This window comes from Lithobates pipiens, unplaced genomic scaffold (genome assembly GCF_037356315.1).
Source record: "Lithobates pipiens isolate NorthernLeopardFrog02 unplaced genomic scaffold, aLitPip1_a1.2 Scaffold_18, whole genome shotgun sequence".
NCBI classification, from domain to species: domain Eukaryota; kingdom Metazoa; phylum Chordata; class Amphibia; order Anura; family Ranidae; genus Lithobates; species Lithobates pipiens.
In genome coordinates, this window is record NW_027507758.1 from 631,775,199 (window position 1) to 631,792,262 (window position 17,064).

Consider the following 17,064-nt stretch of genomic DNA (forward strand, 5'->3'; position numbering starts at 1 on the left):
GACGCCACGCCAGCTTAAGCCAGGAATGGTGGTTTGCGACAATGGCACCAACCTCCTCTCCGCCCTCCGACAGGGACAACTGACCCATGTGCCCTGTGTAGCTCACGTCCTTAACCTGGTGGTGCAGCGGTTCTTGGGCAGGTACCCCGGCTTACAGGATGTCCTGAAGCAGGCCAGGAAAGTCTGTGTGCATTTCCGCCGATCATTTAATGCCTGTGCTCGGCTGGCTGAGCTCCAAAAGGAGTTGAACCTGCCCAAGAACCGCCTTATATGTGACATGCCCACCAGATGGAACTCAACATTGGCCATGCTGCAGCGGCTGCACACGCAGCAGAGGGCCATCAATGAGTACCTGTGCGACTACGGCACCAGGACAGGGTCAGGGGAGCTCGGTTTTTTCTCACCACGCCAGTGGGGCATGATCAGGGATGCATGCTCTGTCCTGTCACCGTTTGAGGAGGCCACAAGGATGGTGAGCAGTGACAGTGCATGCATCAGTGACACTGTACCTCTTGTCCACCTCTTGGAGCATACGCTGCGTGGAATAATGGACAGGGCACTTGAGGCAGAACAGAGGCAGGAAGAGGAGGACTTCCTTGCCTCTCAAGACCCCCTTTATCCAGACAGTGTTCCTGCTGTGCCACCCATCACACAGGAAGAGGAAGAGGAGGAGGAGGATGATTGTGTCAGCATGGAGGTGGAGGCTGGCACTCAGCATCAGCATCAGCAGCAGCAGTCTTGTAGGGATGATTTACAGTCCCAAGAAACACGTGGACTTGTACGTGGCTGGGAGGAGGTAGCTGTGGATCATGTTGCCCTTAGTGACCCAGAGGACTCCGGACCGAATGCCTCAGCTAACCTACGCTGCATGGCCTCCCTGATCCTGCAAAGCCTGCGGAAGGATCCTCGTATTCTTCGGATCAAGGAGAGGGACCATTACTGGCTGGCCACTCTCCTTGATCCACGGTACAAGGGTAAGGTTGCCGACCTTATCTTGCCATCGCAGAGGGAGCAGAGGATGAGACATCTCCGGGAGGCCTTGCAGAAAGGTCTGTGCAACACGTTCCCAGAGACTGGGAGGTTACAAACTCCTGGTCCTGGACAACGTGTTGCTGAGGCATCGGTCAGAAGGAGCGGTGGAGAAGGTGGCCGTCTGACTGATGCTTTCAGACAATTTTTTAGTCCGCAGCCCCAAGGTATGATCGGTTCCAGCACCCATCGCCAGCGTCTGATTTACATGGTGCAGGAATACCTAGGGGCAAGGTCAGACTTGGACACCTTTCCCACCGAAAATCCTCTGGCTTACTGGGTCTTGAGGATGGATCACTGGCCAGAGCTTGCACAGTATGCAATTGAGCTACTGGCCTGTCCTGCATCCAGCGTTCTTTCGGAACGCACCTTCAGTGCTGCTGGTGGCTTTGTTACCGATCACAGGGTGCGCCTGTCCACCGAATCAGTTGATCGACTGACCTTCATCAAGATGAATCAGTCTTGGATCACCCACAGCTACCAAGCACCTGAAGCTGATGTAACCGAATAATTTTTTTGGAAATACCACATCCCTTCAAGACTGCCTATGCTGATGCTGAGTGACTGTCCTGTTATGTTGATTGTCTATCCTCTTCCTCCTCCGCTGATATGTTGGAAGAACATTTCTGGTTGATGCCATCAGCCCAATTTTTCTGCCCCTGTTTAACAGGGGCGTTTAAGTACAATTTTTGATGCAATGCTTTGCAGCAGGGCTAATTCCTGCAATAAAACTAGAGTATATAGCAGAGGTTGCAGTGTGGTGGCACCAGCACCAGTGCCTAAGGCCCAATTTTTCTGCCCCTGTTTAACAGGGACATGTAATTACAATTCTTGATATAATATTTCACAGGAGGGCCCCTTCCTGTGCCCACCCAGAGTAACGGTGAGGACTTATAGTGTTGTGGCACCAGCACCACAACCACCAAAGGTCAATTTTTCTACCACTGTTCAACAATGGCATGTAATTACAATTCTTGATATAATCGTTCACAGCAGGGCGCTCCAGCGCCCACCAAGAGTCACTTTGAGGGCTTACAATGTTGTGGCAAAACCAACACCTTGTTCCGCCATTTCTGCAGAGCATATAGGGCAGGCCCCTACTTTCAAACATCCAATTTACAAACATCTCCTACTTGCAAACGGAAGGAGACAACAGCAAGTGAGATGAAAAAATATGTACGACAAAACAAATTATACAGGGGTGATAACCCTTCCCTATGTTTTCCAAAAAGCTTAAAAATAGTTTTTTTGACTGGAGCTACACTTTAAAAATGTACCAGTTGAAAATTACAAACAGATTCAACTTAACACAACAAACCTACACAGTCCCTGTCTTGTTTGCACCGCCTGTATACTGCTGTTCTGAGTATATAGGGCCTGGGGGCCACACGCATTTCCTTTTTTTAATATGGGTACGGGGTTCCCCTTAATATGCGTACAAGACACAAAGGGGCTGGTAATGGGCAGGGAGGGCTACCCATGCCATTTTTCTCAATGATTTTCAACCACTGGTGCATTTGGCTGCTACTGTCAGGGGGTTTTTTGCCTTCCTCTGGAACAACCATAGGTTAGCATACCCCTACCTCCGGCCTCCTTTCCATTTTTTACGCTATCCTAGGACGACTATTCCAGATCACAGCCAGACTTCTTTTCTAAGCGGAGACCTCCACCTTAAGTAAAGGCAGCTGGAACAGCCAGCAACCGAATACAACAACTCCTTCCGCATCCATATAGGCATCCCCTGATCAACTTGCGCGCTAATAGCCTCAAGCACGGCGGCAAGTCTGATACCTAGCCCCACCTCAGGATCAATACCCTGATCAGGATCATCATCTTAGGCCCATAGTACCATCAACAGCATCCACAAACCATGTGCTACTTCAAATACTCAGCTGAAGTTCTGCACAGACTAAGGAACATCAACACCACATTGCCATCTTCCATACAAAAAATACTTCAAAGAGAACAACTATTAAAAACCGGACGACAAGCAGCTCCCAACCACAGGAAGACATCTACTCGACCACTACAATTAGATTGCGCCTTGATTAACGCCAGGTCTGCAGTCAAACATAGACTGGAAGTACACGACTTCATCATCGAGAACAATCTAGGCTGTCTCTTCATCACCGAAAGCTGGTTAACCTCTGACTGCAACACCATCCTCACCGAATTGGTGCCGGAAAACTACAGGATCCTAACCGAACACCGGATAGGGAAAAAAGGAGGAGGCCTAGCAGTGATCTTTAAAGGTCACCTGGATCTCACTAAACCATCATCTCAGAACCCAGTGTCTTTTATGGAAACCCTGACGCTACATTTTCAACCAACACCCCATGACACCACTCATATTCTACTGTGCTACAGACCACCGGGACCAAAGTCCAATCTTCTTTCACCCCTCACGGAATCCTTTGCAATGCACACCCTAAAATTCAAAAATTTCCTGGCACTCGGAGATTTCAACCTTTGGGCAAATGAGCCTAAAGACCCCATCGCGACTGCCTGCATCAATCAACTAGAAGAACTGGGTCTACAGCAACTGATAAAGACTCCCACGCATGGGTCATGACACACCCTGGACCTCATTTTCAAACAGAACATCGACGTCAACATATGCGACAACATAACTCTGCCATGGACGGATCACCACGCCATCAAATTCAAAATCACTACCAACATCACCAACGCAAAACGGAAACCTGTAACAACGCACTGGACCAGATCGCATAAAAAACTGTACTCCGAAGCCTTCAAAACCACTCTGTCCAAAAAAATATCTACAATAACCTTAAACCACTCTACGGAGGAAACACTCAACTCCCTGAACAAGGCATTACTGCAATCAGCAGACTCGGTAGCACCAAAACGCAGGGCTCTCATCAGGAAGAAAAATGCTGGATGGTTTAATAGCTCCCTCTCCGTACTAAAGCAAGAACGCAGAAGAGCGGAAAGAACATGGAGAAGAAATCCCACCGAGGAAAACCTATTTAACTACAAAGGTCTGACAGAGAATTATCGGAAAGCAATCTTCAAAGCCAAAAAGGACCACTTCTCATATACAATCTCAACGGCCGCAAACCAACCACGGGAACTGTTTAAACTGGTTAATCAATCAATGAATCCGGTGTGCCTAGAACCCCCAGAAAGCGAATCCCAGGATTACTGTGACAAACTGTCAGATTTTTTCATCGATAAAGTCAAAACCATCAGGGAAACAATTTGTCAGAAGAAAACATCCGACCTCAGCCAGCAAATACATAAAGAGGATGTCCGCACCAACATACCGCAACCGCCAAAATTTTCACTATCCCCAATTACCGTAGACACCGCAAAAAACATCATTAATAAACTGCGTGACAGTACCTCACCTATTGACATCATCCCCACAAAACTACTGAAAGAATGCTCCGACATCGTGGCTCCAACCATAACCCACCTCATAAACCGATCATTCCACGAAGGGATTGTTCCCAGCATCCTCAAACAAGGCATCGTCAAACCTCTACTCAAGAAACCAAACCTGGACCCTCAGGATCCAAACAACCGTAGGCCAATTACAAGCCTCAACACCATTTCAAAGATCATGGAGAAAGCTGTAGTACATCAGCTACAACTTCACCTGGATACTCACAAACTCCTGGACCCGCTGCAATCAGGCTTCCGCCCGGGTCATGGAGCAGAAACAGCTCTCCTCAAGATTTGGGATGACGCCCTCGAAGCGGCAGATGACGGAGAGCCGTGTCTCCTCGTACTGCTAGACCTAAGTGCAGCGTTTGATACAGTAGATCACAATACTCTACTCGTCCGCCTCACAGAAGTAGCCGGAGTCCAAGACATAGATCTCCATTGGTTCGCGTCCTTCCTAGGAAATCGGTCACAGACAGTGAAACTAGGAAAATTCCTCTCCGAAACTCGGGCAGTCACCTGCGGAGTCCCTCAAGGCTCTCCGTTGTCACCCGTTCTCTTCAACATTTACATTCGCCCACTCCTTCAAATCATCAGATGCTCAGATCTCTGCTTCCACTCTTACGCTGACGACACGCAACTTTATTTCCGGATCAATGGAAAAAAAGATCACCAACAACAACTTGAAAACTGCCTCAAATCAATAGAGGACTGGATGACCACCAACTCCCTCCAGCTGAACCAATCAAAGACAGAGCTTCTTATCTTACACCCAAATCATAAGCCCGCAACCAAAACCCCCTGGTCTCCACCAACCGTCTTTGGGCAGACTATCTGCCCAAAGACCAAAGCCAAGAGTCTCGGGGTTATTTTAGACGCACAAATGTCAATGGATGCGCAAATAGGAGCAGTAGTCAGTCGATCTCACCATCTGCTGCGCATGCTTCGCAGACTCATCCCTTTTATCCCAAAGAATGACAAAGCAGTGGTAGTTGGAACAATCATTAATTCACGACTGGACTACGCAAACTCGCTTTACATAGGATTACCACAATATCAACTTGCGCGATTACAACTGATCCAAAACACGGCGGCAAGGCTGATAACAGGAAAAAAACCCTGGGAATCCATTTCTCCTTCACTGAGGAGCTTACATTGGCTAACCGTAAAAAATCGGATCACGTTCAAGACCCTTTGCCTCACCCACAAATGCGTGCATAGAGAAGCTCCGCAATACCTAATGGAGAAAATAAATCATTACACACCAAACCGCAGTCTTCGATCAGCCAACAAAAACCTCCTCCTCGTGCCCAAAGCCCGGTATAAATCCAAGGGGGATCGGAGATTCGCTGTCCAAGGGCCTCGGCTATGGAATGCTCTACCAATAAACATCCGCCTGGAAGAAAATCACCTGGCTTTTAGGAAAAAACTCAAGACCTTCCTCTTTTAGCAGATGATCAAAGCTCGCCACAGCGCCTAGAGGCGATTCAGTGCGCATTGTGCGCTATATAAGTATTTCATTAATTCATTCAACCATATTGCAGGAACCAGATATAAGATTAAAACCGCAAGCAGTTTTAAATGGTGTTATTTCCGTTTAATGTCATTTTGTGCAGGGACTGTTCTAAACACGGGAAACACGTGGCACTTCACAGGCATCCTACAGACACCCCCCAGGCACCATATTTAAAGGAATATTTCACTTTTTTTTTCACTTTAATCATCATTAAAATCAGTGCTCCCGCCAAAACGGCCATTTTTAAAAACATTTTAGGCATTGACCCATGTCCCCTGGGGCAGGAGCCAGGTCCCCAAACCCTTTTTAGGACAGTATCTTGCATATTAGCTGTTAAAATTAGCACTTTTCATTTCGCACGTTCGAGTCCCATAGACTTCAATGGGGTTCTAAAGTTCGTTCGAATTTGCGGTCCGTTCGAAAGTTCTGGTGCGAACCGAACCAGGGGGTGTTCGGCTCATCCCTACTTCAGACCTCTCGCCTTACGCTTGGGTTGGTACATATGCATAGAATCTTATGGTTGAAAAATTGGTCAGCTGAATCATCATGTAAGAAGCTCCTGGCTGGGTTTCCCTTTTGTGGTGCAAGACTGATCGGGGAGGATTTGGTCAATTATATCCAAAGGATCTCTAGTGGGGAAAAGCACCCTTTAGCCAGTTAAGAAAATAAGTAAATGTCCCTCCTTTAAATGGGCTCTTTCTCCAGTGCCAGGGGGGTATCAGCCTCCTTGGAGTCATGACGGCCTCAGGCTCAAAAGTTAAATCTCAGAGTCAACCCCAGGGACAAAAGAAGTCCTGGGGGAGGAAGTCTACAAGACAAAATGCTAAAGCCTCCATATGAAGGGGTGCTCCCACTCGCTCGAGTGGGGGGGAAGACTGCTAAAGTTCTCAAGGGTCTGGCAGGAGGATTTTTGGGACAGATGGGTGGTCTCCACAATAACTCTAGGTTAAAAACTAGAGTTCCAAGAATTGCCCTCTCCTCATTTCCTCAGATCAAATGTCCCCAAAGACCCAGAGAAAAAGAAGTCTCTTTCTATCATTGGAGCGACTTTTGTCGCAAAAAGTTATCGTGTTGGTTCCCACACAAGAGCAGGAATTGGGGTTTTATTCAAACCTTTTCACGGTACCAAAGCCAAATGGAGATGTCAGACCCATTCTAGATCTCAAAGATCTAAACCGATTCCTAAAAGTACGGTCCTTTCACACGGATTCAATCCGATCGTTAGTCTCCATTCTACAAGGAGGAGAACTTCTGGCGTCAATAGACATCAAAGCATGTACCCATTTTCCCTGCTCATCAAAAATATCTGAGTTTCAAAGTAGAAAAACGCCACTTTCAGTTTGTAGCTCTGCCTTTCAGGCTGGCCACTGCACCTCGGGTGTTTACAAAGATCTTGGCTCCTCCTCTAGCCAGATTAAGATCCCAGGGTATAACACTAATAGCGTACCTAGAAGACCTTCTCTTGATAGATCGGTCGGTAGCCCGCTTGGACCAAAACTTGGTAACCACAATCAACTACTTGGAATACCTAGATTGGGTCCTTAACTTAGAGAAGTCGTCTTTAAATCCAGTAAGAAGACTACAGTATTTGGGTCTGGTCATAGATACAGCCCAGAGGGTATATTTACCCCAGGCAAAAATCAGTGCCTTAAAGAGACTGATTCAGGTAGTCAGGGCAAAGAAGGGTCCTTCTATTCGCCTTTGTATGAGGCTACTGGGGCAGTTCCCTATGCTCAGTTTCATTTGAGACTGCTGCAAAACAGCATCCTGTCTGCCTGGAACAAAAAGGTCCAGTGTGTCAGAGCCTTAGTTGGTGGTTGATACCCAAGAATCTGCAAAAAAGGAAAATCCTTTTTACCAGTTACCTGGACAGTTGTAACAACAGATGGCAGTCTTTCAGGTTGGTGAGCAGTTCTGGAACAGTCGACTGTCCAGGAGAGGTGGTGCAAGACCGAGAGGACCTTACCCATCAACCTTCTGGAGATCCGTGCGGCATATCTAGCCCTAAAAGCCTGGACGCTCAGGTTACAGGGTTGCCCTTTCGGGATCTAGTCCGACAATGCCACAGCAGTGGCTTATATCAATCACCAAGGAGGAACCAGGAGTCGTGCAGCTCAGGAAGAATTAAACCAGATCTTAATCTGGGAAGAAAAGCATGTGCCGTGTATACCAGCAATCTTCATTTCGGGGGTAGAGAACTGGCAGGGGGACTAATTAAGTCACCGGCAGTTAGTCCCAGGGGAATGGTCTCTTAACCCTGACATCTTCTTGGCCATATGCCAAATATGGGGAGTTCTGGATGTAGATCTCTTTGCGTCCAGGTTCAACAACAAGATCGACAACTTTGTGTCAAGAACAAGGAATCCACTTGCATGTGGGACAGATGCGTTGGTGACTCTGTGGCATCGGTTCTCTCAGATTTATGCATTCTCTCCTATTCTGCTGCTGCCACGACTTCTTTGCAGCATGAAGCAGGAAAAGAAGTTGGTTCTTCTGGTGGCCCAGAAGAGCTTGGTATGCAGAAATAGTGAAGATGGTGGTAGGTTCCCCTTGGACCCTACCGTCACATTCGGACCTGCTATCCCAGGAACCTGTGTTCCATCCTGCCTTACAAACGCTAAATTTAATGGTTTGGCTATTGAAACCCACGTTCTGGGGGGGCGTGGCCAGCGCATGAGCTGAATGGAAGCTCTGTGAGAGAGCTCTGTGACACGAACGGGCATATTAGCGACAATTCACAGCGAATATCCGTAAAAAAGATACGAACAGACAACGGAAGAGTTCCTGAATCCGAAGGTGATGTCAAAAAAGCGGAAAGACGAACGGAAAATGAAAAAACTAACGACATTCTCCTCTCAGTCAGCGGGAGGGAGAAAAAAAGATGGCACAGATCCTCTCACAGCTGCTGTACCAGCAACAGCCTCCTCAGGGAGAGCGCAATACACTGACAGGCCTGATGCTGCTCTAGAGGAATCACCTCAGAAAACATATCTGGAATCTCCTCATGAAGAAGATTACCTCAGTCCTACATGTCGCAGCCCGGCTAAAACTCGTATCAAACTGGATTTCACAGGCCAGGAGGTAAGCTATAAAATACCTCATATTAGTCAAGATAACACAGTCATAACTCCTATAGCTTCACCTATAGCCGCATTCCCCACTAATAACCAGCCTATTCTGGACACCCAATTAAAAGAAATGCTATTAACTTTACATACTTCGCTTCATACGGATATTTTACAACTCACAAATCAATTCTCCAAAGCAGTGAACTCCTTAGGTGAAAGAGTACACACTATTGAGAACTCTATGGGAGACATGACCAATACTATTAATGATTTAATAGATGCTCATGAAGAAAATAAAGCTGAAAAAGAGTGGCTTAAATTTAAAATCGCAGATTTAGAAGACCGCTCAAGGAAGAACAATCTCAAAATCAGGGGTATCCCTGAAAATATACAGCAGTCTGATCTTAAAAAATATGCCACTGACTTATTCTCCAACTTGCTGCCAGCTATACCAGCCTTAGAGCTCACAATTGATCGTATCCATCGGATTCCGAAACCGTCATTTCTCCCTCCACAGATACCACGTGATGTACTACTTAGAGTACACTTCTACCATGTTAAAGAACAAATCCTATATAAAGTGCGACATCTAGGACAACTTCCACAACCATATAATACAATCCAGATTTATGCTGACTTGTCTAAACATACTCTAGATATGAGAAGACAACTTTCCACGATTACAAAAGCTCTGCGTAATCATAAAATTGAATACCGTTGGAAACAACCATCTAAACTACTGATACAGAAGAACGACACCTACCATACAATCACTTCTGTGGAACAAGGCATTAAGTTACTTCACGCATGGGGTATTATCCCTGAACCAACTCCACCTATCGGAGCTAAGAAGAATCTGGAGAAACTTACGCCACAATGGCATTAGCTTTCATTGACTAGATCCGGTCAAAATACAATTCTATCTATAGGAAACCGATCTATCAGCTTGCCCGCCGTGCCGTGCGATACTAAATCTTTGGAACAGCTGACCTTTGAACTAATTCCCCATTCTAATGTTGCAGTATACATTGAAATGTTTACCACTGCAAGTTAAGTTTAATGTTTGGTTATATTTTTGTTTGTGCTTTTACTTTTATTTTTTTCTTCACAGTATCCTATACACAACTCATAGCATTCAAAGGGACAGGTATGTTGTGAACCTACAAAATTTGAATCAAAACTTTTCAGTCACTAAATTTTTGGACATTCATAGTCATTTCAGACTACAGATTGTTCACATGGAAGTAGAATTTAAAGCTATTATCAGGGTAGTATGTACTTACTTTTTCCATCTTATTAATATCCTTTTATGAGTATAAAGTTAATATCTTTAAATACTAATGGTCTTAACCATCCAGCAAAAAGAGCGTCGATGTGGCAAATGGCTAACACCCAGCGATGTCAAATATTGTGTATACAAGAAACCCATTTCAAAACAGGCGCTACTCCCACTTGCACCCATAAGAACTTTCCTCACATATTTACAGCATCAGGCCAACAGAAAAAAAGAGGAGTACTTATTGCCATACATCATTCAGTTAATTTTCAATTGCATGAATCTATTGTAGATACCAATGGACGATACCTCATATTAATATGTACCATTGATAATACACTTACTACATTGGTAAATGTGTATGCACCTAATAAAAGGCGATCCCATTTTCTGAATGGCCTGATGAGAAAAATAGGTAAATGCCGAAAAGGTGCCTTAATAATTTGTGGAGACTTCAACACAATACATGAACAAGAACTAGACACTTCTAATCCCAAAACCAGAACCAACTGTGCACTTAAAACTTTTTTGAATAAAAGCGATCTCTATGATGTATGGAGATGCCATCATCCTGGAGATCGTGAATACACATATCATTCCCTGGTACATAATACCTATACTCGTATCGATTATATTTTTACGGATAAGTGGTTATTGCAGCGGGTGAGGGAGTCTGACATTGCACCCATCACTTGGACTGATCATGCCCCAATTAGTATGACTATTCTACCTAAACACTCTCAAACGACCCATTTTCTATGGAGAACAAATGCATATCTTATCAAAATGCCTACCTATGCTACAGCTATACAAAACCAGATAACTGAATTCTTTAAATATAATGTGGGATCGGTGTCAGACTCCGCCACCCTATGGGGTGCTCATAAAGCATTTAGTAGGGGAATCCTAATGCAACTGAATGCTCAATTCAGGAAAAATAAAATGAAACTCATTGAGAAGCTTACTGCTGACATTAAAACATTCGATTCCCAAAACCAATCTCACCCATCACAACAACTGAAAACTAAACTACAAATATTACGACAGGAACTCAGAACGACTTTATTGGATACATTTGAAAAACATACTAGAAAACTTAAAGCTAAATATTACCATACTAGCAACAAAGCAGGAAAAAACATGGCACTTCGGATCAAAGGCAGATATTCCAAATCAAAGATTCCATATCTATACCACCCTATTACTAGAGAAAAATTGCAAGACCCCCAAGACATAGCGAATGCATTTAGCTGTTATTATAGCTCCCTTTACAATCTTAAAGATGATTCTCAAACTCCCACACCTACCCCAAAGATAATAAGTGATTTCTTAGATACTATTAGTCTCCCATCATTAACTACTGATCAAATCTCTGATCTTAACGTCCCATTTTCAGTGGAAGAAATTGCTAGAACTATAGACTCCCTGCCCAACAATAAATCTCCGGGCCCAGATGGAATGATAGGAGAATACTATAAATTACTTCGAGATATACTGGCTCCCCACTTATGCTCACTTTTTAACGAAGCGGCATCCAAATCAGAATTTCCGGCTGAGATGCTTCAGGCCTTGATCATAACACTGCCGAAACCAGGCAAAGATCCCAATGCTCCCCAAAATTTCAGACCGATTTCATTATTGAACATTGACATCAAAATATACGCCAAAGCAATAGCGAATCGACTGATGATCTACATACCAGACCTCATTCACAAAGATCAATCTGGCTTTACTAAAGGTCGACAATCTTCAGATGCAACAAGACGTCTGATTGATATTATACACTTCACTGAGAGACATAAAACGCCTTCTCTGCTCCTTTCTTTGGATGCAGAGAAGGCGTTTGATAGGGTCCATTGGGGCTATTTACAGTCAGTGCTTTTAAAATTTGGCTTTCGTGGAAATATTTTATCGGCAATTTTTGCACTGTATAAGGGCCCCTCAGCGAGAGTATACACAAATGATATGATGTCTAGGCCCTTTGGCATCTCGAATGGAACACGACAAGGTTGCCCCTTATCTCCTTTAATATTTAATTTAGCCATCGAACCTCTAGCAGAACGTATACGATCTGACACAAAACTATCTGGTATAAAAATTGGGCAAATAGATAATAAAATAAGTCTGTTCGCAGATGACATAGTGCTTATAGTGTCTGATCCTATTTCATCTCTCCCGAATCTCCAAAATATACTAAACGACATTTGGAGCAGCATCATATTATAAAATCAATGAAACTAAGTCCAATATTTTAGACCTAGGATTAGATAACACAACCAGGCAGTTATTGTCTAATAAATACCCCTACCACTGGAAAGACGAGGGGATTTCTTACTTAGGAATCACTCTCACTAACAAAACAAAACAGTTATTTAAAACAAACTTTTTACCATTTAAGAAACATTTTGAAACAGATCTGACAACACTTAGTAAATTCGAATTTACATGGGCTGGTCGCCTGGCAGCTTTCAAAATGATGACCTTACCAAAATTATTATATCAACTCAGGTCCCTTCCAATATGTATCCCTAAATACTACTTTAAATCCTTACAAAGCAGTTTGGGAAAATATCTATGGAATGGCAAAAAATCCCGTTGCGCATACCATATACTAATTAAACATAGAAATATAGGTGGTGCGACCGTACCTGATCTACAGGATTATTATGACGCAACTCTTTTGACCCAATTGCAAGAATGGTTCTTGCCTACTCCTAAAACTTTATGGGGACAAATTGAGAAAGACATCACACGACAGCCTAATATGCAATTCTGGTTACTTAGTAGGAAAATTGAGTCCACAATTACAGCTCAATACCCACCAACGGTGAAAGCGACGCTACACTCTTGGCAGAGAATCATCACATACAAATGGGATAAAACTCCAATCACGGTGTTAAACCCTCCTCTAACAATTATACCAACATTAATTCCTGGCGTACAAATACACGACTGGAATTTGGGTGGGGATATCAAACTTGGTTCCTTCTTCCAACAGGGCTCATTAAAGTCTTTTTCTCAGTTAAGTAATGAATTACAGCTTCCGAATTCTGAGCGATCTACATATATTCAAATAGAAAAGTGTCTGCTACACAATCCACAACTCAGAGCTTCAATCCCGGTTAAAATATGGTCTTTCCTCAATAACCATGCCACCTCACAGAAAGGAGTAGCTACAATATACCCAATTCTAGGGGAAAAAAACATACCCAGCAAACTACCTTCCTTCCTTAAATGGGAACAAGATTTGGGGCAAGACTTTTCAATTAAACAATGGATGGCTTCCCTACGAAGCATATATAGGGCCACTGCATGTGTTACACTATGGGAACTGGCACAAAAAATTGTTCAAAGACAATACCTGACTCCACATATCCTAGCAAAATTCAAGGGGAACTCGTCACCTAATTGCTGGAGAAATTGTACCCAATTGGGGACCCTATTTCATATTATGTGGGACTGCCCAAGCTTACATAACTACTGGCAGGCAATCTCCCATTTACTCACTTCCGTAACAGGTATTGTCCTTCAACTTTCACCAGAACTAGCCATTCTGAATATGAATTTACATACGATTCCCAAACAATATCGTAAAGTAGTAACACATATACTTTTAGCTGCGAGACTATCCATAACTAGAAAATGGAAAACTGACTCTCTTCCTACTATGACAGAAGTTATAGAATTAACCCAACTCCACCACTCCTATGAATTGTTATTTCCTAATGACAAATCCCTATATATTAAGGAACAACAACTATGGGAACCTTGGAGTACATGGTACAAAAATTATACTTCCACAATTTAGATAATGCTGATTCTTTAATCATATAGAAGAAAGAACTCCTGTGCGTTTTAATATTTTTTTTTTGGATGGCTTTAAAAATAATTTCATAGCAAAGTGACAAATATATCACATATTTGTTTATCTGAATTGAGCTGCGAAGTAAGAATAGATCTTTATTTTCCTTCATAAAAGATAACTACTGTGTTTGAATTTCCTTTAGGATGTTGGCCTAGGTACTCCAAGACACAGATAGATCCCTGTGAGGGGTGTCTTGGGGTCCAGAAGTGGCCATTATCCATATCGCTATTTATAAATCTTACAATAATTATATTACAGACTTTATTATACAAATTTTAAGAGACTTACTCTTGTTCGAGTCCCTTTATGACTATGAATATTAGATACTTAGGAATACTACTTTATTCTTTATTGTGGATTATTTGTTTCTATGCTATATTATGCTGAGAAAACCCTGTCACTACATTATACTGTGTTATGTTACTTTTATTACTATATATTATTTTTTTTTTTTTGTTTTGTAACCCTTGTTGTAACTAACTCTGCTAAAAATCTCAATAAAAACATTTGAAAAGAAAAGAAACCCACGTTCTGAAGAGTCGTGGGCTTTCAGGCCCTGTGATTTCTACCTTGAATAATGCCAGAAAGCCAGCTTCTAGAATGATTTATCATAGAGTCTGGAAAGCATATGTCTCCTGGTGTGAATCCAGGGCTTGGCATCCCAAAAAAGGTCATAAGCAGAATCCTTGACTTTCTGCAAATAGGGTTAGAGATGAAGTTGGCCTTGAGTACCATCAAGGGCCAGGTCTCGGCCTTATCAGTTCTGTTTCAATGTCCATGTTGCGTTGCATTCTTTGGTCCGAAGCTTTATAGAAGGGGTAACGCGCCTTAATCCTCCAGTTAAGGCGCCTCTAAACCCCTGGGACTTGAATTTAGTTCCGTCAGCTTTACAATAGAAGCCTTTTGAACCGATATGTCAAAATCCCTTAGTTCTGTTGACAATAAAATTAATTTTTCTGGTGGGCATTTCTTCTGCCAGAAGAGTATCAGAATTAGTGCCCCTTTCTTGTAAAGAGCCATATGTAATAATGCACAAGGATACAGTGGTGTTACGCCCTCATCCTAGCTTTCTACCAAAAGTGGTTTCAGGTTTTCATCTAAACCAAGATATTGTTCTGCCTTCCTTTTTTCCAGATCCCAGTTCTACGGAAGAGAGGTCACTACATTATTTGGATGTAGTGAGAGCAGTCAAAGCCTATGTGGAAGCGACTGCTCAGGTTTGCAAAACTGATGTTTTGTTTGTATTGCCAGAAGGTCCTGAGAGAGGACAGGCAGCATCCAAATCTACCATTGCTAAATGGATTTTCAAATGAATTGTTCAAGCTTATGGTTTGAAGCAGAAAGTTCTGCTTTTTCAGATCAAAGCGCACTCCACTAGGGCTATAAGTGCTTCCTGGGCAGTGCATCACCAAGCTTCCATGGCTCAAATCTGCAAGGCTGCAACCTGGTCATCAGTCCATACATTCACCAAATTTTATCAGGTGGATGTGAGAAGGCATGAGGATATCGCCTTTGGGTGTAGTGTGCTGCAGGCGGTGGTACAGGGTCCTCAGGTCTGATTACACGCTACTTTGTGTGGTTCCCCTCCCCTCAGATAGCATTGCTCTGGGACATCCCATCAGTAATTACTGAGACTCTGTGTCACCCCACTCCCTCTTTAGTACCTCTCGTTAGTGTCCACCTGTGTCATGGGTGGAGACCTCTAGTTCTCCCATATAGAGGAGTATTGCTCCCATGGTTCAGAGAAGCAGGATCTCCCAGTCTGTGGATAGTGCAGGACACACTAATCATGGTGTACTTTGTTGCAGTAAGTGGGCTTAAGCACCATATAGCAATATGGTGTGACCAAATCCCCATATTTTTTGATAATGTTTTTTGAAAATGTATAGGTGTTTTAAATAAGCCTTGCTGGAGGTAAATTGTTTTTTTTTTTTGCATGTGTTTGCGCTGTAGTATTTTGTTCTGTTGTATGGTCTTATGGCTGCATCATCTTTAATGCATCTTTTAGGGTGTGCCCCCAAATATTTTTTTTGTTCAGTCACTCTGTCCCCTTTCTGCTAGATGCAAAAGTCACTGTTACTGTTGTCAGAAGCAATTTTTTCAGTGCTTCACTAGCACTTTTTCAGTAATTCACTAGCACTTTTCTCTGAAGACACTATTCATCTATTTGAAACAATTTTTTACATTTTTTTTTATACATTTTCTTTTTTGCTTTATTATTGATATTTAAAAATCTACAATTTTTTTTCTGCACTTTATTTATGGACATACCTTTTTTTTTGTTTTTAGAGATCATTTTGCACAGTGAATTTCACGCACAGTCAATTTTTTTAATTGGATTTTAGATTTTGTATTTTACTCACTGTTGTAATTCATGATATTGAGTGATATGTTCTATATTCAGCACTTTATTTGATCACGCCAGCAATAGTTTTGGAGCGCAGCACCAGCTATTGGTTTACTCATATTACTACTTTGGCGTTGTGTTTGACCCCTGTCTGTGTTTGCTGCAACCAAAAAAAAAAAAAAAAAATATATATATATATATATATATATATATATATATATATATATAATCATTTTATTGCACATTTTTAGTGAGAGCGGGATTACTCTTAATTTTTATTTTATTTGTTTAACTGGTAGTAACGCATAAAACGATATGGCGTTAAACTGATAGTAATGCACACAGAAGGAAATGGCGTTAAACTGGCAGTAACGCACGCAAAACTATATGGCGTTAAACTGGCAGTAACGCAATCAACCGTCACTACACTGACGCTATTTGGACTGTCCCTATACACTAATGTAAAGATTACTGACACTGTCTCCCTACACTACAGTGAAACTATCTGAGCTGTCCCTACTCTAGCTGCACACTATGCAAAGCTGAATGATGGTC